Genomic DNA, 24,495 nt, shown 5'->3' on the forward strand with positions numbered 1-24,495 from the left:
TGTTGGTTCTGTACCTAATGAGGTACGGAAAGACATCCAAGAACTCAGGAATTAATTCAGGTCAGAGATCCAATCGTTAAAGAACACGATGGAGGGTATTAAAAGCAGGTTGGATATGGTGGAGGAGACAATAAATGAAATAGAAACTAGAGAAGAGGAATACAAAGAAGCTGAGGCACAGAGAGAAAAAAGGATCTCTAAAAATGAAAGAATATTGAGAGAACTGTGTGACCAATCTGAACGGAACAATATTCGCATTATAGGATACCAGAAGAAGAAGAGAGAGAAAAAGGGATAGAAAGTGTCTTTGAGGAGGTAGTTGCTGAAAACTTCCCCCATCTGGGGAAGGAGATAGGCTCTCAGGCCATGGAGATCCACAGACCCCCCTACACAAGGGACCCAAGGAAGACAACACCAAGACACATAGTAATTAAAATGGGAAAGATCAAGGATAAGGACAGACTGTTAAACGCAGCCAGAGGCAGAAATAAGATCACATACAAAGGAAAGTCCATCAGACTAACAACAGACTTCTCAGCAGAAATCTTACAGGCCAGAAGGGAGTGGTATGATGTATTTAATGCCATGAAGCAGAAGGGCCTGGAACCAAGATTACTTTATCCAGCAAGATTATCATTTAAATTTGAAGGAGGGATTAAACAATTTCCAGATAAGCAAAAGCTGAGAGAGTTTACCTCCCACAAACCATTTCTGCAGTCTATTTTGGAGGGACTGCTATAGATGGAAGTGTTCCTAGGGTTGGATAGCTGTCACCAGAGGTAGTAAAATCATGGCAGGGAGGGGGGAGCAGCTGATTGTGAGGCAAATGCAAAATTAAATTGACTATCCCAAAAGCCAATCAAGGGATAGAGAAAAGTATAGAATCTGATACCTAATATATAAAAAATGAAGGAGGAAGAAAAAGGAGAAGAAATAGAAAAGAACCTTTAGATTGTGTTTGTAACAGCATACTAAGTGAGTTAAGTTAGACTCTTAGATAGTAAGGAAAGTAACCTGGAACCTTTGGTAACCACGAATCTACAGCCTGAAAAGGCAATAAGTACATACCTATCAATAATCACCCTAAATGTAAATGGACTAAATGCACCAATCAAAAGATACACAGTCACTGAATGAATAAAAAAAACAAGACCCATCTATATGCTGCTTACAAGAGACTCACCTCAAACCCAAAGACATGCACAGACTAAAAGTCAAGGGATGGAAAAAGATATTTCATGCAAACAATAGGGAGAAAAAAGCAGGAGTTGCAGTACGAGTATCAGACAAAATAGACTTCAAAACAAAGAAAGTAACAAGAGATAAAGGACATTATATAATGATAAAGGGCTCAGTCCAACAAGAGGATATAACCATTCTAAATATATATGCACCCAACAGAGGAGCACCAGCATATGTGAAACAAGTACTAACAGAACTAAAGGAGGAAATAGACCGCAATGCATTCATTTTAGGAGACTTCAACACACCATTCACTCCAAAGGAGAGATCCAACAGACAGAAAATAAGTAAGGACACAGAGGCACTGAACAACACACTAGCCAGATGGACCTAATAGAGATCCATAGAACTCTACACCCAAAAGCAACAGGATACTCATTCTTCTCAAGTGCACATGGAACATTCTCCAGAATAGACCACATACTAGGCAACAAAAAGAGCCTCAGTAAATTCCAACAGATTGAAATCCTACCAACCAACTTTTCAGACCACAAAGGTATAAAACTAAAAATAAATTGTACCAAAAAAGCAAAAAGGCTCACAAAGACATGGAGGCTTAACAACACACTTCTAAATAGTCAATGGATCAATGACCAAATTAAAATGGAGATCCAGCAATATATGGAAATAAATGACAACAACAAAACAAAGCCCCAACTTCTGTGGGATGCAGCGAAAGCAGTCTTAAGAAGAAGGTATATAGCAATCCAGGCATATTTAAAGAAGGAAGAACAAACCCAAATGAATAGTCTAACATCACAGTTATCAAAATTGGAAAAGGAAGAACAAATGAGGCCTAAAGTCAGTAGGAGGGACATAATAAAGATCAGAGAAGAAATAAATAAAATTGAGAAGAATAAAACAATAGGAAAAAATCAATGAAACCAAGAGCTGGTTCTTTGAGAAAATAAACAAAATAGATAAGCCTCTAGCAAGACTTATTAACAGAAAAAGAGAATCAACACACATCAACAGAATCAGAAATGAGAAAAGAAACATCACGATGGACCCAAAAGAAATACAAAGAATTATTAGAGACTACTATGAAAACCTATATGCTAAGAAGCTGGAAAACCTAGAAGAAATGGACAACTTCCTAGAAAAATACAACCTTCCAAGACTGACCAAGGAAGAAACACAAAAGTTAAACAAACCAATTACCAGCAAAGAAATTGAAGCGGTAATCAAAAAACTACCCGAGAAAAAAACCCCTGGGTCAGATGGATTTACCTCGGAATCTTATCAGACATACAGAGAAGATATAATACCCATTCTCCTTAAAGTTTCCAAAAAATAGAAGAGGAGGAATACTTCCAAACTCATTCTATGAAGCCAACATCACCCTAATACCAAAACCAGGCAAGACCCCACCAAAAAAGAAAATTACAGACCAATATCCCTGATGAACATAGATGCAAAAATACTCAGTAAAATATTAGCAAACCAAATTCAAAAATATATCAAAAAGATCATACACCACGACCAAGTAGGATTCATCCCAGGGATGCAAGGATGGTACAACATTCAAAAATCCATCAACATCATCCACCACATCAATAAAAAGAAAGACAAACACCACATGATCATCTCCATAGATGCTGAAAAAGCATTCGACAAAATTCAACATCCATTCATGATAAAAACTTTCAACAAAATGGGCATAGAGGGCAAGTACCTCAACATAATAAAGGCCATATATGATAAACCCACAGCTAACATCATACTGAACAGCGAGAAGCTGAATGCTTTTCTTCTGAGATCGGGAACAAGACAGGGATGCTCACTCTCCCCACTGTTATTTAACATAGTACTGGAGGTCCTAGCCACAGCAATTAAACAAAACAAAGAAATACAAGGAATCCAGATTGGTAAAGAAGAAGTTAAACTGTCACTATTTGCAGATGATATGATATTGTACATAAAAAACCCTAAAGACTCCACTCCAAAACTACTAGAACTGATATTGGAATACAGCAAAGTTGCAAGATACAAAATTAACACACAGAAATCTGTGGCTTTCCTACACACTAACAATGAGCCAATAGAAAGAGAAATCAGGAAAACAATTCCATTCACAATTGCATCAAAAAGAATAAAATACCTAGGAATAAACCTAACCAAAGAAGTGAAAGACCTATAGCCTGAAAACTATAAGACACTCTTAAGAAAAGTTAAAGAGGTCACTAACAAATGGAAACTCATCCCATGCTCTTGGCTAGGAAGAATTAATATCATCAAAATGGCCATCCTTCCCAAAGCAATATACAGACTTGATGCAATCCCTATGAAACTACCAGCAACATTCTTCAATGAACTGGAACAAATAATTCAAAAATTCATATGGAAATACCAAAGACCCCAAATAGCCAAAGCAATCCTGAAAAAGAAGAATAAAGTGGCAGGGATCTCACTCCCCAACTTCAAGCTCTACTACAAAGCCATAGTAATCAAGACAATTTGGTACTGGCACAAGAACAGAGCCACAGACCAGTGGAACAGATCAGAAACTCCAGACATTAACCCAAACATATATGGTCAATTAATATTCGATAAAGGAGCCATGGACATACAATGGGGAAATGACAGTCTCTTCAACAGATGGTACTGGCAGAACTGGACAGCTACATGTAAGAAAATGAAACTGGATCACTGTCTAACCCCATACACAAAAGTAAATTCAAAATGGATCAAAGACCTGAATGTAAGTCATGAAACCATAAAACTCTTAGAAAAAAACATAGGCAAAAATCTCTTGGATGTGAACATTAGTGACTTCTTCATGAATATATCACCCTGGGCAAGGAAAACAAAAGCAAAAATGAACAAGTGGGAGTATATCAAGCTGAAAAGCTTCTGTACAGCAAAGGACACCATCAATAGAACAAAAAGGTACCCTACAGTATGGGAGAATATATTCGTAAATGACAGATCTGATAAAGGCTTGACATCCAAAATATATAAAGAGCTCATGCTCCTCAACAAACAAAAAGCAAATAATCCAATTAAAAAATGGGCAGAGGAGCTGAACAGTTCTCCAGAGAAGAAATTCAGATGGCCAACAGACAGATGAAAAGATACACTACATCACTAGTTATCAGAGAAATGCAAATTAAAACCACAATGAGATATCACCTCACACTAGTAAGGATGGCCACCATCCAAAAGGCAAACAACAACAAATGTTGGTGAGGTTGCAGAGAAAGGGGAACTCTCCTACACTGCTGGTGAGAATGTAAATTAGTTCAACCATTGTGGAAAGCAGTATGGAGGTTCCTCAAAATGTTCAAAATAGACTTACCATTTGACCCAGAAATTCCACTTCTAGGAATTTACCCTAAGGATGCAGCACTCCAGTTTGAAAAAGACAGGTGCACCCCTATCTTTATCGCAGCACTATTTACAGTAGCCAAGAAATGGAAGCAACCTAAGTGTCCATCAGTAGATGAATGGATAAAGAAGATGTGGTATATATACATGATGGAATATTATTCAGCCATAAGAAGAAAACAAATCCTACCATTTGCAACATGGATGGAGCTAGAGGGTATTATGCTCAGTGAATAAGCCAGTGGAGAAAGACAAATACCAAATGATTTCACTCATCTGTGGAGTATAAGAACAAAAGAAAAACTGAATGAACAAAACAGCAGCAGAATCACAGAACCCAAGAATGGACTGACATTTACCACAGGGAAAGAGACTGGGGAGAATGGGAGGGTAAGGAGGGATGAGGCAGGGAAGAAGAAAGGGGGTATTATGATTAGCATGTATAATGTGGGGGGTGGGGGAAAGGGGAGGGCTGTGCAACACAGAGAAGACAAGTAGTGATTCTACAACATCTTACTATGCTCATGGACAGTGACTGTAATGGGATTTGTGAAGGGGACTTGGGGTAGGGGAGAGCCTAGTAAACATCTTCTTCAAAAAAATAAAAATTAATTAATTAATTAAAAAATAAAAGAAAAAAAAGTAAGCTGGTATAGCAAAACTCACAACAAAAAATAGACTTTAAAACAAAGATTATAACAAAACGCATAGAAGGTCATTATATAATGATAAAGGTGTCAATCCTAGAAGAGTATATAACATTCCTAAATATTTATGCACCTAAATATGTAAAGTAAATATTGATAAACAAAGGGAAAAGGTGACAGTAATATAATAATACTAGGGACTTCAACATTCCACTTACATAAATGGATATATCATCTAGAAAATTAATAAGGGAAACATAGACCTTAAATAAGACATTAGACCAGGTGGGTTTGATAGCTATATATAGAATATTTCCTAAAAAAAACTGCAGAGTACATGTTTTTTCAAGTGCACATGGAAGACTCTCAAGGATAGAACACATTCTAGGGCACAAAACAAATATCAGTAAATCTAAGACTGCAACCACATTGAACATCTTTTCCAACCACAACAGTATGCAACTAGAAATCAATTACAAAAAAAATAATAGTGATGTAAAAATTACAAAGCGCAGAGATTAAACACCATGTTACTAAACAAGCAATGAGTCAGTGAAGAAATTTAAGAGAAAATCAGAAAATACCTTGAAACAAGTAAAATTGGAAACACAACTGTGAATAAAGTGAAGGTTCCTCTGGCCAGGATTCTCACCTGACCCTGGTTGGCTAGCTCACTACACACATGTGGGAAAAACCTTCTTATTGACTCTATATAAGGAGTTCTGTCCAGTGCTCTGGGTGACATGATGGCACAACTGCAAGGCTGCAGGAGAGCAGAGATGAGACTGGAGTGGTGACAGTGCTGAGGACAGAGACTGAGATGGCTGCAGGAGTATAGAGGCCCACAGACAGAGACCAGCTTGCTGCATGCAGACTTTCTCTGAGTGGATGGAATTCTGAGTGGACAGGATTCTAGTGATTGACCTGCCACCATGGGAATAAAGCTGGTAACCCTTTCACCCCAAGAATGTTCTACTGTCATTTCTTTGGTCACACTGAATCCACAGTGAAATCTGGGGCTGAAACCCATTGGCAAGACAACTTTCCAAAATCTATGAAATACAGCAAAAGCAGTTCTAATAGGGAAGTTCACAGCAATACAGGCTGACCTCAAGAAAGAAAAAAAAAATCCCAAATAAACACTCTAATTTTATATACACAGGAGCTGGAAAAAGAAGAAAAACAAAGCACAAAATTAGTAGAAGGAAAGCAACAATAAAAACAGAGCAGAACTAGATGAAATAGAAACTAAAAAAAGAAGAAGAAATCAATTAAACTAACATCTGGTGTTTGAAATGATCAAATTAATAAACATCTAGCTGAACTCATCAAGAATAAAAAGAGAGCAGATCCAAAAAAAAATAAAATCAGAAATTAAAGAGGAGATTTACAACTGACACCACAGAAGTACAAAAGAACATAATGAATTACTACAAGCAATTATGCACCAATGAATTGGAAAGTGACAGGAAAGGATAAATTATTAGAAATGCACAACTTTCCAAGACTGAATCATGAAGAAACGGGAAATCTGAATAGACCAATTACAAATAATGAAACTGAATCAGTAATTTTAAAACTTTCAAAACACAAAAATCTAGGACCAGATGGTTTCACAGATAAATTCTACCAAACATTTAAAGACGAGTTAGTACCTACCCCCAGGCTGAAACTAAGATGTGAAACAATAAAAACATAGGTTTTAAGTTCCTTGACTTTGGTCTTAGCAATGCTTTTTCGGATCTGACTCTAAAGAAAGGGAAACAAAAGCAAAATAAATAAATGGAACTACATCAAGCTAGAAAATTTCTGCACAGTGAAGGAAACTATTAACAGCAACAAAAAAAAACCCTACTGAATTGGAGAAAATATTTGTAAATCATATATGCTACAAGGGGTTTATGTAAAAAATACATAAAGAATGTACAGAACTCAACACCACGAAAGTATAATATGATTAAAAAATGGGCAGAGAAACTGAACATTTTTCTAAAGACATACAGCTAACCAGCAGTCACATGAGAGTATGCTCAACAAAGCTAATCATCAGGTAAATGCAAGTCAAAATCACAATGAGATATCACCTTACACTTGTCAGAATGGCTATTATCAAAAGACAAGTAAAAGCAAATGCTGGCAAGTATGTGGAGAAAAGGGAACTCGTGCACTGTTCTGAAGAATGTAAATTGGTGCAGTCACTATAGAAAACAATACAAAACACAACAAATATTAAAAATAGGACTACCATATGATCCAACAATTTCACTACTGCTATCGATCCAAAAGAAATGAAAACACAATTTGGAAAAGATATTTGCACCCCTATGTTCATTGCAGCATTATTTACAATAGTCAAGATGTAGAAATTAACCAAGTGTACATCAATGGATGAATGGTAAAGAAGATGCAGTACAAATATATAAAGAAATATTATTCAGCTATAAAAAATAATTAAATCTTACCATTTACAACAACATGGATGGACCTTGAGGGTATTATACTCGGTGAAATAAGTGAGACAGAGAAAGAATAATACAACATGATTTCACTTATATGTGGAATCTAAATAAACAAAACAAAAAACAAAGAAAAAATATAAAACTCAGACTCATAACTCAATCTGTTACAGAAAACAGATTGGTTGCCAGAAAGGAGAAGGGTTGGGAGGTACAAAATGGGTGAAAGGAATTAAGAAGTAAAACCTGCAATTATTAAATAAATAAGTCATGGGTATACAATGTGCAACATAGGGAGTATAGTCAATAATATTGTATTAGCTTTGTAAGAAGACAGACAGTAATTAGATTTTTTATGGTGATCATTTCACAATGTATACAAATGGCAAATCATTATGCTGTACAACTGAAATTAATATAATATTGTGTGTCAGTTGTATCTCAATAAAAAAGATGCTTCATAAAAAAAGAAACATACCATTTTCTCCCATAAAAAAGTGTTACCTATATATATGTATTTTGAGTACCAACTTTCTAGACTCTAAAAATGCAAATCTTGAGTTCATTTTAGCTCATGTTTTTACTACAGCCTTAAGCCCAAATCAAGCATGAAATGTTATTTTTTTAAATATCTCTTGACATCTGTATCTTCCTTTATAATTTCCATGGCCATTTATTATTTCCATTATATTAAAAGTTCTTACCACTGAACAGGCTCTAGAACACACTGTACATTCATGACAAGTTTATTATATTGAGCTCAGCGTGTCCCGTAAATGCCATGCTCAGGGGACCTCTGAACATTTCACCTGTGAAATGTACTCTTTGTGTCTCCCACCTGTACACCTTCTACTCAGCCTTTGAAAATACTAATTTCCAGCTCACCTGTGACCCATCCTCCTACACAGTTAGCTCTTTCTCCACAGTATTTTTGCATTTACAATACTGCACCATGAATATTAGTTGCTTCCACAAGTAGATTAAAAGCGTGCTACGGAGGACATCCTTTTTTTTTAATGCATTCACTGTACTATCAAGCAGTGTCCTAAGCACATAATAAAGAACTATTAAATTATTTTTATAGATAATTTTAGATTCTAATTCAGCAAATATTTATTTTGCAACTTTTCTATGAATATCTGCTCGACATTACACAGAGAAAATTATAGTCCCATTTAGATAGCCTCTTAATCAGTTTGCAGTGGGGAAGACAAAGAAAGACAATTTCAATAAAGTAAAAGGAAAGCACATACAATTTGCAAAGGAAACATAAAGAAGGAAAGAGGAATGGAATTTTCAGGAAGAGGGTACTGTATATACAAAAGATTAAGAAATACAATAGACACACATAGTCTTGCACATTGTCAGTCTCTTACTATTTTATTTTATGTGGTTGGTTACTTGTTTATTGCCAGTCTCCCAGATTAAAATATAAATCCTATCAGAGAATAGACCATCTCCAGCCAGCTCTCCAGCATACTGCCTCACATGTGGTATCCCTAAACAAATAATTACTGAACCATGAACACATGAGGCTCACAATCACTTGGTTAATAGATACATACATACATACAACAGACTGAATGTACGTAAATTCCTTTCTGTGTGTCTATTTGTGTTTGGCAGAGGCATAGGCAGCAAGGAAGATGGAAAGTTTGAAATTAGTTATTTATAAAGATTTTAATGTATTCTGAAGATGAAGAAGACCCACAAACAAGACAGTAGAAGGAGATGCCAAAGTCAGACATGCTTTTGGAATGATCAATCTGGCACTGGTATGGGAGTTAATTAAAAGAATAAGCTAAGACACTGGAAATCCACTTGTAGGTCATTGCATCTGTAATTCAGGACCTTTAACAAAATGAACAGTGGGATGCAAATGAGGGTGTGGATTCCAGAAATATTAAAGTTGTGGGAATGTGGACTGATAGAACCGTTCTGGAGAACATTCTAGCTCACGTGAATCATATGCTCCTCGGTACAGATCACATAAAAATGTTTAGCTGGGTATGGAGGGATGTACCAGAATATTACTGTGGCATTATATCTGGCAGGCAGGCATTTTAGATAATGTAGTTGCCTATGATTGACAGAGTGGATAGGTTAAATGTAGTATATACACAGTGTGGTGTATTAGCAAAAACTATAAGCAACGGATTGAATGTATGTAAAGCACAACATAGATGGATCATAAAAAATATAGTACTTGGTTGAAAAAGTAAGGTGGAGAGTGCAATATCTAAGAAAATTACATTTACTTAACAAATATGCATGCACACAAAGTTAGCATCCCATTTTGCAATAAATAAAACAAAATACCTAAGTATCAGGAAAGAAACCTACCTTATTTCAAGACAAAAAAAATCTGTTGTTATTTTTATTGGTATTGCAGAAAATTTATTTCCAGTAGTGATATTAGCAACATCATCATGTTTAGTTTTCTTATTCAAAACCAGTAATACAACTTTTCATTTGTTCAAAACTCTTAAAGGTGAAAATTTAAAGGCAATAAAAACAAGGAGGCACGGTAGCGGTGTTCCAGGTTTGGTTTCCGTGAACCATCAGCTTGCTCCCCATAGGGTGAGATCCACTGGATTACCTGTGTTGTGGGTTGCTAAGCATTAGTTTGGCTAAGCAAATTAGCCAAATGACACAGGATGACTGATGAGTAAAGTGGTTTCCAATGCCTGCCCTCTTCAGGAAAGGCAAGGAGCATTGCAACGGCCTCTCATGTCCCCTTTACGTCCAGCCTCTGATGCTCTTGTGGGTCTTATCCTAGAAGTCACACTGAACAAATTCCTGTTGCACAATCAAAGGCTTTTTTAGACATCCCTGGCCCCAGAAAGTGATGGGATTTTGACATTCAGAGCATTATGCAATAATTAAATTTAAGCAGATAAGTAAAGAAAAATATGTTAATGAAGAACATGTCTTACTTTGCCAGTTTTTTTAAACAATAATTTATGCCTAGAGACCTTTTTTTCCAGTTACTAACACATCCCTAAGTGAAATCACTGATGCCGAGCCAGGGATCTTTCTTCCATTCTATCTTTATCTCACAGATAAAAGAAGCAATCACTCAGATTAAGTGGTTTGTGTTGTAATTATTCTCTAACTCCTTGTCTCTATTGATTACTGACTGTGTCACCACTTTGAAGGTGAGTTTTTTTCACTCAAATGGCTCCTTTGATGATGAACAGATCCTCTGATGACCCTTGAACTAGCTCACCCTTGGCAGGATGCTGCAGGGCATGAATAATTGTTGAAGTGTTGTAGACTCTGATCTTTATGCAACTACTCAACACTCCCTCAAGCCAAGTGCTACGGAGCTTCCACTCCCTCTCGTCTTTGTTTTCAGTTCATTATGAGAGAAATAATAGACATTTGCTTTCAAAAGAATAATGACTTTTAAATACATTATGGACATGGTTTTCATTGTATATCAATTTAAGTGAAAAATATAACATTATACTTGGTTTTGTAAAGATCCTTTAATTTTTAGTTTCTTAGAAAAATTAGAGAGATCCCTTTAGATATTAAGTTCCCTGAGTTCAAGTTCCCTAAGAGGCAAGACACAGCTGGTGGGACAGCTGAGCTGGGCTTTGGGTCTGTCTTTCAAGCTACAAAACATCATCTGAGGTACTTGAGCTCTCCTAATATCATCGCTCTTGTATGTAAAATGAAAATCCTGTCCACTTCTGTATTGGAATTCTACAAAAAAATGGAGCCAATGGATACACAGAGAGATATGTCAAAAAGGATTTATTAGGAGGGACTGGCTTGCACAGTTGTGGAGGCTGAAGTGTGATCTGCCATGTATAAGCTGGGGACCCAGGAGAGCCAGTGGCTCAGGTCCACTCCAAACCTGAAGACCTGAGAGGCCAGGGATCCCATGGTGTTAAGTCCCAGTCTGACTCTTAAGGGCCAGAGAACCCAGAGCACCAGTGTCCAAGGTCAGAAGATGGACATCCAGCTCAAGCAGAAATCAAATTCTCCTTTGCTCCTGCCCTTTTGTTCTGCTCAGGCCCTCGAGGATTGAATGATTCTGTCCACAGTGGTGAGGATGATCTTCTTTACTTTGTTTGTCAATTCAAATGCTAATTGCTTCCACAGATGCCATTGAAGACACACCTAGAAATAGTATTTTACTAGCTATCTGGGCATTCTTCAGTCATCAAATTGACCCATAAAATTAACTATCACTGCCTTACAGAATTGTTGTGCAGACTAGCAATCATAAATAAAAGGTGAGTGGCCACTGCAGGTGCTTAATAACCGGGAGATAACATCATAATTATTTAGAGATGTAACAGTGTAGAGAAATAGAGGACAGGGATTTTAAAGGCAGTCATAGATGGATTCAGATCTTAGTTCTGACACACATTAGCAATTTAACTCTTCTGAAATTCACTTCCATCTCAGTAGTGTGTGTGGGCTTTGTTATAAGAGATTCATTTCTAGATCTTCATTAATATTTTGTTGGGTAAAAATGGGAAAGTCCCAATGAAGAGTCCTTAAGCGTTGCTGTTCTGAGTATCTCTTTATGTGTCTGAGTGATGACTCAGAGTGTTTTGCAATTTTTATCATCTCTTCCAAACAGGAGTCTTTCTTGTGCCTTTTTAAATTTCTGGTCTTGGGTGCTCTTTGAGATTTTATTCCATTAGACACCAGTCACAGATAATCAATAAATCTTTCAGTTACATCCACCCACAGAAATATTCATTTTGCATCCTCTTTCAAGATTATCAAAACCTCCCCTCTGTCATGGCTGTGATGTTTCCGGCATCCCATCCTCATTGCTTGCAGGTAGGAAGTCAGTGATAGTAATTTGAGATGTGTACTTTCAAGCTATTTTCAAGACAACTTGCAATTTTCCAGATATAAGCCGCAAACCATCCTGAGTAGCATTAATTAGGTTTGTGTCATAATAACCATATATCCAATAATTTTTACCAAATATCATGTCTGCTTCGTAGACAATTAACATTGGCAAAACACATTGCCAACAAATGATTTCTGAAACAAATGCAGAAGGACAAGGTGTGATTACCTCTGACATGTTTCAAACAGCCAAAATGGGTATAAATTTGCCTTTTTTCTGTGAATGAATTTAATTAAATTTGGGGATTTCAAATTTTAGTCCCATTTTGCATTTGAAAATGTTTATAACAGGCACCAACTAACTGTTTCACATTAACTTGAAGTAAATTTTCATGATCTGTTGTTGATTATGCTACAGATAAAAGGCGGTAAAATTTGTGTAGAGACCTGTGGTTGTATAGAGGACCACATTGCAAACGAACATATGTAAATGCACCAGAAGACGGAAGTGAGTAAAGGGACCCCTATACAGGCTTTTACATGGTTTAAGGTTGCCTTTGTATTGATGACCTCATTTAAGCTAGTGGGCCTTTTTAGACCTCTCTAAATGTGATTCTATTTTTTTTGTCACTTCTTTATAATTTATCTTTTGTTGGTTAAGAGTGATATTAAGAGATGGTACACACATCCTAGAATTTTCATAAAGTGAATACATTTGGTCCATCAGTCACCCTGATCCAAACTATACCAGCACCCAGTGACCTCTCCTGGTTACACACAACCCTGCTAGGGTGACTATGATCCTGACTTCTGTCACCACAGTTTAGTTGGCCTGTTTTTGAACTTTGTGCCTGGCTTTTACTTAGCACTGTGTTCATGAAAGATTCACATTGTGTGTGGCAGTTATTCATTCAATGTGATACAGTGCTCCATGGTATGAATTCACCATGATTTATTTATCCAGAATCTGCCATCAAGGGACATTTGAGTTGTTGAACATCTTTGCACATCTTTTGGTGCACATATTGGGTGTATTTTTACAGGTTAAATATCTTGAGGTAGAATTAGCCAGGTCATTGGGTGGTGTGTATAAATGCAGATTTAGTAGACATTACCATTCAATAAAGTAGTTGTACATATTTACACTCCCAACAGGGGTTGTGAGAGATTGGTATTGTGGGTCTTTTTCCCTTTAGCTGCTCCAGTGGGAGTGTAGTAGTGTGTAATTTGTTGTAGTGCAATTGCTGGATAAATTAAAGACAACCTCCAAGTCCAGCAAGCAGTCAGGAATTAGTCACAGCGTGGTCTTTCTGCCTAATGTAATACAGTTTGGCCATCCACACTGATTGATGTCTGTGGAAGTGTATTTTCTTAGATGATGCAATTACAAAGGCAAAATATGCTCATACAGAAATGTGATATGGAAGCATATGCTTCCCCAGTTTTTTCCCCACCACTGACATACACATTCACACATGGACACAGCCATTCACCCACTATTTCTGCAGCTTGGTATTCTAATTCAACCATATTTCTTGAATATCTTCTTAGGTCAGTTTTTTTTTAAGCTTAATCTCTATTACATGACTGCTTATTATTGTATTGAGGTACCATGATCTATTTGGTCCCATCTACTAAGGTGAGCCTTTGGGTTGTAAGAGCACATTTACTGACTCAAGAAGTAGATCACAACATAAGTGAATAATTGAAACATAATTGAAACACCACAACATAATTGTTAACTGAAAGAGTATGCTGCAAAGCAGTAAATCCAATGTAATCCCATTCTTGTTGGAAAAAAGTCTATATTAAACTACAATGTATGGCCATATACCAAGGCATCATGTGTCATGATTCATTTTTCTTGGTCTTACTACACATTCTTTAATAATTATGTATTCCTTTGTAATAATAATAAGAAAACATGGGGTCATTTAATTGCATCTATATTCACTTAAGTTGCTGTTAAGTAAGGAAAACTACTGCCATGGGTTTGTTTGTGGGACTTTCCTTTGCCAACTCCTTGGAGTAGGAGCTGAGGGTGAGGTGGCCCACCTGCTCTAGAACCTTCCCTTGGTTACTCATGAGCCACCCCTTCTAGGCTAGCTTCACCCCAACGGAGGGCAGACTCAGTAAGGTGCACAACGATGTCCAGCAACTGAAGGCATCGGTTAAGACTACGAGGGGATGATCGACAACTATAAGAGTCAGGTAGGCCTCTCAGGCCATGGCCCTGCTTCCCAGTAGGCTGGGAGATAAACCCTGTGGCCTCTCCACGGAAGGGTTGAGTGTGGAGGTATTTTTCACTAAAATCTGGCTGTGTCAGGATGGGCTGATGCTTTGTTCGTCCCTAGGTGATGAAGACCAGGTTGGAGGTTGATGAAGTGGCTACCCAACTGGAGCTCTGTGGCAAAGAGAGCAAAATCCTTAAAGATGAGATGAACAAAGAGATTGAAGAGGTACTTCTTCCCTTCTCACTTTCTTCCCCCCAATTTCACATCTGTCCATCTGCCCCTCTTGTTGCCTTTGACCCTCCCTGATTTGGACACAGATTAACAAAGTTTCCTTTTGCTGAGCTGGTCCAGCCTGACCATGCATGTGCTCTCTCTCGTCTCTCTGGTCTCCTCCCTTCTCTCATTCATGTTTCTTTATGCCTTTTTCCCTCCTAGTTTTCTTCTTTCTCTAATTTCCTTAAAAAAAAAAAAACAAATCTGCCCTGCTTGGAGCATCCGAGTGGATTCAAACCCACATACATACTAGGACTTAGGCATGCCTGCTTCAGTCTGCATGGGGCCTTTATTTTGCACCAGGTAAAAATGTGCCTTCTGTCCCCTTCTCCAAAAATCATGATTCTTCTAGAATGTTTGGCTGTCTAGAAGAGGGACTATCTTCATAGTAACCTTGGAGATGGGCTGAGGTCAGGCTCAGCCACTAGCTTGATGTCTAACCTTGGGCAAGTCATTGCTGCTGGCCAGAGCTCATTCTCCTTGTTAACACAGAGGGGGACTAAAACTGGCTAGTTCTTACCTTTCCCTCTGACCTGTGGCATTGTGAGGACCTTCCTTAGGACTTTGGAGTTAAACTAGACTTTGATCCTGACTACCAGTTTCTAGATGAGAGGCCTTGCTTGGGCAAGTGACATTGCTCCCTTGCTCCTTAGTGTCCTTGTATGGGGACAATAGCACCTACTTCATAGGTCATTGAATGAATGAGTGGAGTAATTCAGAGAGCCCTTAGGACAATGCCTGTTTCCTGGTGTTTGCTCTGTGGTTATCTGATAACTGATTTAGTAGCAGGCTCCAGGGGCAAGTCAGGGCCAAGTGTGTTCCCCAGAGAACAGCTGGACACCCTCAGTGGCCTGTGGTGCAGACAGGCTGCACTTTACACAGCAGATCTTGCAGGATCCTCTTCTGGGGACTGAGCGCAGCCCTACTCTAACTCCAAAGAGCTCTACCAGCCCCAGCAGCCAGGTCCTTCCCAACAGTGGACTTTTTCTCCCACTGCAGGCACAGAGGCAGTTCCAGTCCCAGCTGGCTGACCTGCAGCAGCTGCCTGACATCCTCAAGATCACAGTGGCCAGGACCAGCTGCAGGGCTATGAGAGGAAGAACATTGACCTCACAGCCATCATATCAGACCTGCACAGCCGGGTAAGGGACTGGCAGAAAGGGTCCCATGAACTGGCCCAAGCAGGCGCCCACCCACCAAAATGAGCTGTGTGCCTCCCAAGGGAGGACTACTTCCTTCTCTTGGCTGCTGCTCTCTGACAGGAGTGAGCCCTCCTCAGTGCTGTGCAATAAGTCTGGTGTGCCACACGTCTCACGTTTGCACAGTAATTGTGGTCACAGGAGCCGCCACTGCCCTGCTGTTGCCCTGCCCCAGCGCTCCACGTCTCCACCTGCCTCCGGTCTGTGCACGTTGCTGCTGCCCTCAGCTGAGCACCCACAGATGGCAGGCCCCACGCCTTAGCGTTTCTTTCCAACTTTCTCTTGTTGCTGCCTTTCCCTGCTCTTAACAGACTGCTGCCTGAGATTCTGTCCTGAAAGAGGGCTCCCTCTGGGCTACTGTAGTCATACGTACAGCATCTAAAGAAATCCTATGTGTCTCTTTTGCAGTGTGACCTTGGGCAAGACCCTTCCCCTCTCTTGACCTGCTTCTTTGTAGTAATCATACAGTAGCTACCCTTTTTTTCAGCATGTGCTCTGTGCTCCTGCATTCTCTCAAGTATTTCTCCCAGAAGGGTGTGAGGTGGAGGTATTCTCTCTGTTTTAAAGAAAGCAGCTGAAGGGGTGAGTAATTTCCTGAGGTCACAGAGCTAATGCTTAGTGAACAGGGCATGGAACCCACCATCTCTATCTGGTTCCCCAAGACCATGTTCTCAGTATTCTTGAAGGCCTGCCTTCTATTGAACCTGGGCATTCTCAGGGCCTTTTGAGCCCTGATAGTGGAGGTTCTGCATAGAGCAGCCCTCTGGATGAACTTGCCAACCTGAAAGACTTGACAGATTTCCTATTTCCTGGCCTACACTTGTTCCCAGTTAAGGAGAGGATGGAATCGCTGGTGCCGACAACATAATTGGTAAAGCTCTGTGGGGTGTTGTGTGGGCCAGTTAGGCCTGCCATCTGCTTCTGCCTTATGTCTGCCCTGGATCCCACTGAGTGGCCTCCTCTGAACAAGAAAGTGTTGTAATGGTTCTTGAGGATCAAAGCTGGCTTCTCTGGGTGTGGGAACACCTTCAGTCACGGGACTGGGGCTAACCTGTCCCTGCTCCGTTCTCCTCCAGGTTGTGCACTGAGACCTGGACGCCTGCTGAGGGCAGTGTGCCTCTTTCCTGGGTGTGGATGACAGGTCACAGGGAGAAGAAAGGAGTGCTGTTCCACAGTTCTTTCACAAACCAGTCTGTGTTCCTGTCATTTTAGATGGAACATCAGGGGGACAAGCTGGAGATGGCGAGAGAGAAACATCAAGCTTCCCAGAAGGAAAATAAACAGCTGAGTCTGAATGTGGATGAACTGGAGAGGTTACAGGCACCTAGTCCAATCTCTGTCCTCTTCCTAGGACCTGAGACTTTCAGCCACTTAGCTGCTTTGGGCTTAGTGTGCGGAAGTGTTTGAGGGATTCAAAGCCCTGGAAGGTACTAGGCAGACCTCAGAGGAGAGCTGTTTCCATTATGATGGTGAGCATTGTGTGAGGAGAGCAGTCTCTCAGCCAGGGGGACACTCTGTAACAGTGCGATCAAGATCAGACCACCCTGAGGCACCATCTACCAGAGGGGTTCCATCCAAGCAAACCAGCAAGGCCGGTATGCTGCAGAGTGGGGCATTTACCCCCCATATCTGTTCTCTGTTTCTGATCCTCCTTCCCCACGACCTTTCTGATCTGATTCTTCACTGGTACTTAAGGACTCTCGGAAGCTGTCAGAGGTGAAGAATAGTCCTTTTGGAATCAGAATCCCTGGCCTTGGGTCCCAGCTTGGCCAGATAACCTGCGTTGTAATGTTGAGTGAACCATTTAATGCTTTTGAATCTGTTTACTCATCTTGAGATGGAGATCAAGGTGGGGATAACAAAAATCTAGCTCCTGGGATTATTGCACATCTTCAGTGAAATAATCCTTAGAGGGCTTATTACAATGCACGTTGCTTGACATACAGAAGTGCCCAATAGCGTTAGTGTATATTAGTTGGTATAATCCCAATTTTAAGTATGAGGAAACTAAGTTCAGAGAGAGGTTAAGTGACTTGTCCACAGTCACCAGCTGCTACCTGGAAAACCTGCAATTTAGGCCCCTAACCTCCTTCAGAGCTTTCGGCATCTGTAAAAGGAGGGCTGGAGCCTCAGTTTCAGAGGTGAAAAGGCCTGAGTTTCTTGCGGGGCTGTACAACCTCAGGTGGCTCATGCGGCCTCCAGGCAGGGACCAGACTCAGTCTCCTCCCGGGCTCCATCTTTGCTCTGTTCTGCTGGCCTCGAAGATGCAGCTGGATTCAGCACGACTTGCAGGGTTCCTTTAACTGAAGGTGTTCTGGAAGTGCAGTTGGGACCTTGTGTATACATCGGGATGGCCACGACTGCACCATGACGGGTCACATAAGTCCCTTTGCTAAAGGAGCCAGCAGTGAACAGGTGGAGCTGAGGGCATGGGTTTTGGTGACAGACCTAGCAGCACTACTGAACTTGGGCCAATGACTTTTACCTCTCTGTGGTTCAGTTAATTCATCTATAAAGTGGGGATAATGATAGAACCCACCTTCCATGTGGTGACACGCATGCTTAGCACAGCCCAAGGTACATCTGTGCTTCCCTGCATTTCAGACAGTCCTCTAACCTGCTGCTCCACTTACCAAGTTCCTTGCCGCCTTGCTGATTAGCAGATTTCTTTGCTTTATTCCTGTGGTTCCTTGGAGATTCTGTCGTGAGGAGAGCCCTCGTCCAGGGGTGACTGGCAGCCCCCTGGTGGGGTGGAACAGACAGGCAAGGGTATGAGCAGGATCTAACTGAGTACTTTCACCTGGGAAACTGGAGGTGACCAGTGCCCAGAATATCGAGTTCCTACAGGTGATTGCCAAGAGAGAGGAGGCCATCCACCAGTCCCGGCTGCGGCTGGAGGACAAAACGCAGGAATGTGGGACCCTGGCAAGGCAGCTGGAGGGTGCCATTGAAGATGCTAGGAGGCAGGTCAGTCTCAGTTGTTTTACTAACTAGCTCTGGGACCTTGGGCAAATTGCCTGTTTTCTCAGCTGATTTCCCCATCTGAAAAATGAGCATATAGTAGCAATACCCACCTCATGGATTTGTCATAAATATCAAATGAGGGCTTGGCACTTTATTCACCATTGCTCATTTAATTGGTACCAGCATGGAACTCTAGTTTTCAACCTTAGGTGATGACTGGTGGGCGTTGGGAGAACGTGGTAAAGCTGGGTTGTAGAAGCTGCCCCCACCCTGAGGCCCAGAGAACTCCTCACAGTGATGTCCAAGGACTTTGTGTGAGACCAGACAATGGGAGTGGCCCAGCCTTCTCTCTGCCAGGTGTTCCCGTGTCAGGTCAACCAGTCCCACCTCCATGCTTCCTGGGCAGGTGGAGCAAACCAAGGAGCACGCAGTCACCAAGGAGTGTGCAGCTTAGAACAAAATTGTGGACCTGGAAAGGCAGCTGAGCAGGACTAAAACCGAGCTCAGCCAGCTGCGGCGGAGCCGGGACAATGTGAGTCAGTCTGGTGGGCAGGGGCAGAAGAGAAGCAAGTGGATTGAGAGTTAGCTTCCTGAGGCCTCCAGGGCTAGGTGTTTGTTGTTTTTATGAATGTGACAAGGTTTTATTTTTCTCCAATCACTGTCCCCATGCCTTAAGGATATCCCAAGTAGATCTTTTTTATGCCTTTATTTAGATACCATTTACATGCCGTAAAATTCACTTCCAAAATTGTATAATTCAGTGGTGTTTACTGTACTCATAGAGTGGTGCAGTTATCACAACAATTGAGATTGAGAATATTTTCAGAAAGAAATAGTTTTCTTAGAACCGCGTACTGTTAGCAGTTACTCCCATCCCCCTGCTCTCAGCCCCTGGCAACCGCCCGGTGTCCGGCTTTGTCTGTCCCGGACATTTCCCACACTTGGCCCCCACTGTTTCTCCTTCAGGCTGACCACCGCTACCAGAGCCAGCTGCAGGACCTGAAAGACCACCTGGAGCAGTGGAGAGCACCAGTCGCAGCATGCAGAACTACGTCCAGTTTCTCAAGTCGTCCTATGCCAACCTGTTTGGGGACAGTGCCTACACTACCTACCTGACCAGCTCCCCCATCCGCTCCCGATCTCCTCCTGCCTGAGGCTGCCAGTCTCAGGCTAGGAGCCTGATTGATACCATGGGATCTAAGGAGTTGCTAAAGCCATATTTGAAAAGCCTATAAATTTTCTTCTCTCTCCCAGTGATGAAGTGTGTTCAGGATTTTGTCTTAGCTCCTGGCTTCAGAGAAGTCCCTAAGGCAGTGGGGGATGTAACAGAAACCACTTAGCCCTCTCCTTTCTGATAGAGTCACCTGATGGAGGTTTTTGATTACTTTAACCACTGTGAAGGTACAGAGGTTAGCTCACTGTGACTTTGCTCATCCCTTTCCTGAGAGGAAGTCTGGACTGGACTTTTCCCTCCAGTCCCCTTAACAGTGCTCCTCTTTTTTAGGAATGTCTTGGGTTTTCCCTGACCTGAGCCAGCAGAAGCCTCTAACCAGAGGTCCTCACCACCCATCCTGGGCTGGGAGCATGTTGTTCCCTTGCTGTTTATTTCATGGGTTTGTGTTTGCCCCAAGGCTCACTTCCCAAGCCCAATGGGCACCTTGTGCCCAAGTTTCCTTGATGCCACTTGCCCCTGGCACTTAGGCCCAAGGGCTCCTCTCCAGTTGGCCTTTTAAAAGTGTAATCCCAATCTCGTTGATTTTTGTTTTTCTTTGCCAGGTTTGTATCTATGGACTACATTTATTCTTGCAATATGTGTGTTGTTTTACAAAAATCTCCTATAATTAATATTTGAGGCTCTGTTGCATAATTTCCTTTACCCACCCCATCCCTTTTCTAAAAATGATTAAGTCAAATGCTGCAGGAGACCAGTAAACATTTTTATGGCACTTGCTACACGGAACATGAGGTTTTTTCCTTTATTTTTTGGCCAAAGTCTTTTCTTTCTCTTTGTGCACCTTCATATCATAATCCTGAGATGAATGGAGAAAACAGCATTTGGGGGCAGACCACTTTAGCTGTTAGGAGGAAGTCAGGATGTTTATATACTACTGTTTTGAAAATGTTAATTGGTTTCTGAAAAGGTTATAGGCTATTTTTGTTTCTTTCCCATTTTCCTGTACTTAAAAGAACGAACAAATTCCTTAGAGAGGAGAACAGATTTGGAGTTTGAACCCTAACTTTTCCATTCTAGCTGGTATCAGCTTTCTGGATGATCCAGTCTTGTCCTCTCTAAGCCACTCGAATCAAGTCCAAAACCAAGAAAATTCTTCTCTGTCCTCAAAGGCAAGTGATCCCACCCATGCATCTGCATTTCAAGACCAGGAATACCACCCACCCACCCCAAATTTGGGGGACATTTGTAATTTCCAGTTTTTAATTTTGCCATGGGAGCTCACTGAAAAAACAACAATTTTTCAAACCAAAAAACAAGTACTATTGCCACAAAACCTGGCCTGTTTTCACTCCCTTAACGCAAACAGACTTTTTACCAGGTGGTAGCAGTACTTGAACTTAGAATGTATGAGAAACCTTCCCAAGAAAGGACAGTTGGCAGATTTACACCAATGTGCGTGGGCATCTTGTTTGTTTTCCTTTTGTCGAGCTAATGACACCCTCCTCAGTGCAGAGCAGTGCTATTTAGAACGTGGGTATGGAGAACCTGTCAGAGTCCATTGCCAGGTCTCTATCAACAATTTGTCTTTGTAAAGTATTTTATTACAAAAAGCCCAGAGAGTTTGTAAAAAATTAAAAACTGAAACATGTTTATATTGCTCCAGAGGCTTTTCCTTTCTACCTGAAGCTGAGAACCCATAAAATAGGCCAAAAGTTGAAGGGTCCTACCCAGTTAAAGCTCGTTCCTGGCAACTGTGAATTCCCTAATGCAACTGTTGGGGGAGAGGCGTTGTGTATTTTCCTCAGTTCTTGTCCCCGCCGGCGAAGGGCAGAGACACAGTGAAGCAAAATAAAAGTTTTATTTAAAGTTACTGAGAAAGTACAGGTGACCTCAGAGAGAGGAACATCCCGAAACGTTGGAGAGAAACAATTTGAGATTAAAAGGTTACACTCTCAAAAGTGTGGGCGACTTCAGAGAGAGGAGCGCCCTGAGAGGTTGGGGATTCCCCCTTTTAAGGAATTTTTTTTTTCAGGACTATAACCAAGGGCTAGGGGTGTGGACTTGTTATGTGGTCTCAAGTATCTTTGATGAGACATTAAGTTTCTTATCAGTCCTCTAGGTAATTCTGCAAAATGAGCTTAACCTAAGAGATTTACTGCTCTAGTCCCCTCCCAGGATAATAACTTCGTGGTTTCGGAGCTTGTTGATCAATACCTTCTGCTCTTCCTCCAAAGGGGGCAGAGTTATTTGTTTGCTAAAGATACGTTAAGAATCTTCTTAAACGTCCTAGTTTTTTTTTCAAAATGCAGTTTTGACTCTAAGTTGGGATCTCCCTGTTTTTATTATGCTGTTTATAGGTGTAATTCCGGGGAGAGGAAATCCCGGGGCAAAATACCTCTAAAAACCGTGATCAGTCCAAGGGAGAAATAAAGTTTAAAATCCGTTTATTGCATACAAACTTCAGTCTGGGGCCGTTACTCTATTTCCTGCTCCAGCAGAAGCCAAAAACCCTCCCTCTCCCTCAACTCTCAGGTACAGATAAGCCCTCCTAGTCCAGGTAATTATCCACTGATACGGAAATGAACTTCTATTCACCCCTGAGGAATGGTGCAAATGCACTAAAGCCATACCCTTTTCTCCCCTGAACGTCTATTGATATGCAGATGTACTAAAGCCAGGCGAGCTGTCTGGAAATGTTACAATTTTATACCCACAATAGGTAGGCCTTTTAGCAGGCTAGAGTAAATCTTACAGTGATCTAATTGACACAGTGAAGACCTGGGCTGTGCTCAGATACTTCTCTTTATCTGGGGAATATTCAAACATTCAAGGCCAAGTTACTCTTGACCTTTTGAGCTTTAACTGATTAACTTTAACTCTGAGTCTTTTCTGGATTTCTAGTTCTAACTGGTTAACTGAGTCCTTTCTAGGGAGCTTTACTGACTTTGTTCTCTTTCCTCCCTGCTCAATATCTATTTTCCTGCCTAACACAACTAGCACCTTTATCCAGTTCTAACACATTTACATTAGCCTACAATCAAATATACTCATTAGCAGCCACCACCCATTTCCCCTTCCACCAGCCCCTGGCGACCAGTAATCAAGTCTCTATGGATTTATCGTTTCTGGACATTTAACATAAATGAAATCAAACAATATTGTAACCAGCTTCTTTTCACTCAAAAAAATTTCAAGGTTCATTCATGCTGTAGCGTGTGTTTGTACTTCATTTGTGTGGCCTAGTAATATGTTGTATGGATACACCATGTATTGTTTACTCATCAACTGATGGGCATTTGGGTTTCCACTTCTTAATTATTATGAATAATGCTGCTACGAACATTCTGCAAGTTCTGTGTGGATGCACATTGCATCTCTATTGGGCATATACCTAGGAGAAGAGTGGCTGGTTCAATGGTAACTCTTTAACTCTTCCAGGTGTGCTGAAAGACTGGCTGGGCAGGGCAAGCGGGCTCTAAGCCATTAGGGGAGGGGTTGCGCGTGCGTGCCCCGGGGGCGGAAGCACGCCAGTTTGGGCGTGGCTGATTCAAGCTTCTGTGTTGTCACAACAGCGTCTGTGAGACAGCCTCGGTGAGAAGGCGTCTACGAGAAGGCGCAGGAGCCTTAGCCATGCAGTGGTAGGGTCGCTGTTGGGAGACCCTGGAGGCGCTGCGCACTTCAGACAAAGGTCGCCTCAGCTACAACCCCTACTTGCTGCTGTGGAGCGACATGAGCGGTGGCGCTGGAGGGGGTGGTAGCCCTTCCGATCCCTCGCCACGGACCCCTGCTGTTACAGAGCCCTGGGCGTGTCCTGCCCGGGACCGGTGCGTTCTTTTTAACCTGCATTTGTTTCTTGACTCCTGTGTGTGCCTCGCCCTTTCTACGGTTTCTGTCCTCTCCTGCCTATTCGAGTGTTTCCGGGGAGCTCTCCGTACTTTAGAGGTGCTTTTTTCTCTGAAGGCTTCATTACTGCCTGCAGTCAGACCAATTCTAGCTCACAGGGTCAGTTAATTTGCTGTGCATCTCTTGTACTGGGCGATCCACATTTTTAGCAGCGAACGGTAAACTTGACCTAACTTACTGCTGCCAGTGAAAAGACCAGATTTTTAGAAGACATTAGGCAGACCGGAATTGTTTAATGGTACTGTGGTCACTGTT

At 41.2% G+C, this 24,495-nt stretch overlaps 1 long non-coding RNA gene and 1 pseudogene across 1 annotated transcript; both read left to right on the forward strand.

Annotated features, from left to right (window-relative positions):
- The first annotated feature begins 18,850 nt into the window (after positions 1-18,850).
- LOC108384696 (uncharacterized) lies at positions 18,851-20,416 on the forward strand. The gene is made up of 3 exons (XR_012123775.1): positions 18,851-19,166; positions 19,570-19,695; positions 20,130-20,416. It is a non-coding gene; the product is annotated as an uncharacterized lncRNA (long non-coding RNA).
- Positions 20,417-23,922: 3,506 nt separating this feature from the next.
- Positions 23,923-24,495, forward strand: part of LOC118966908 (mRNA export factor GLE1-like) — a 49,642-nt pseudogene continuing 49,069 nt past the window's right edge.

Source organism: Manis javanica, chromosome 2, assembly GCF_040802235.1.
Source record: "Manis javanica isolate MJ-LG chromosome 2, MJ_LKY, whole genome shotgun sequence".
NCBI classification, from domain to species: Eukaryota; Metazoa; Chordata; class Mammalia; order Pholidota; family Manidae; genus Manis; species Manis javanica.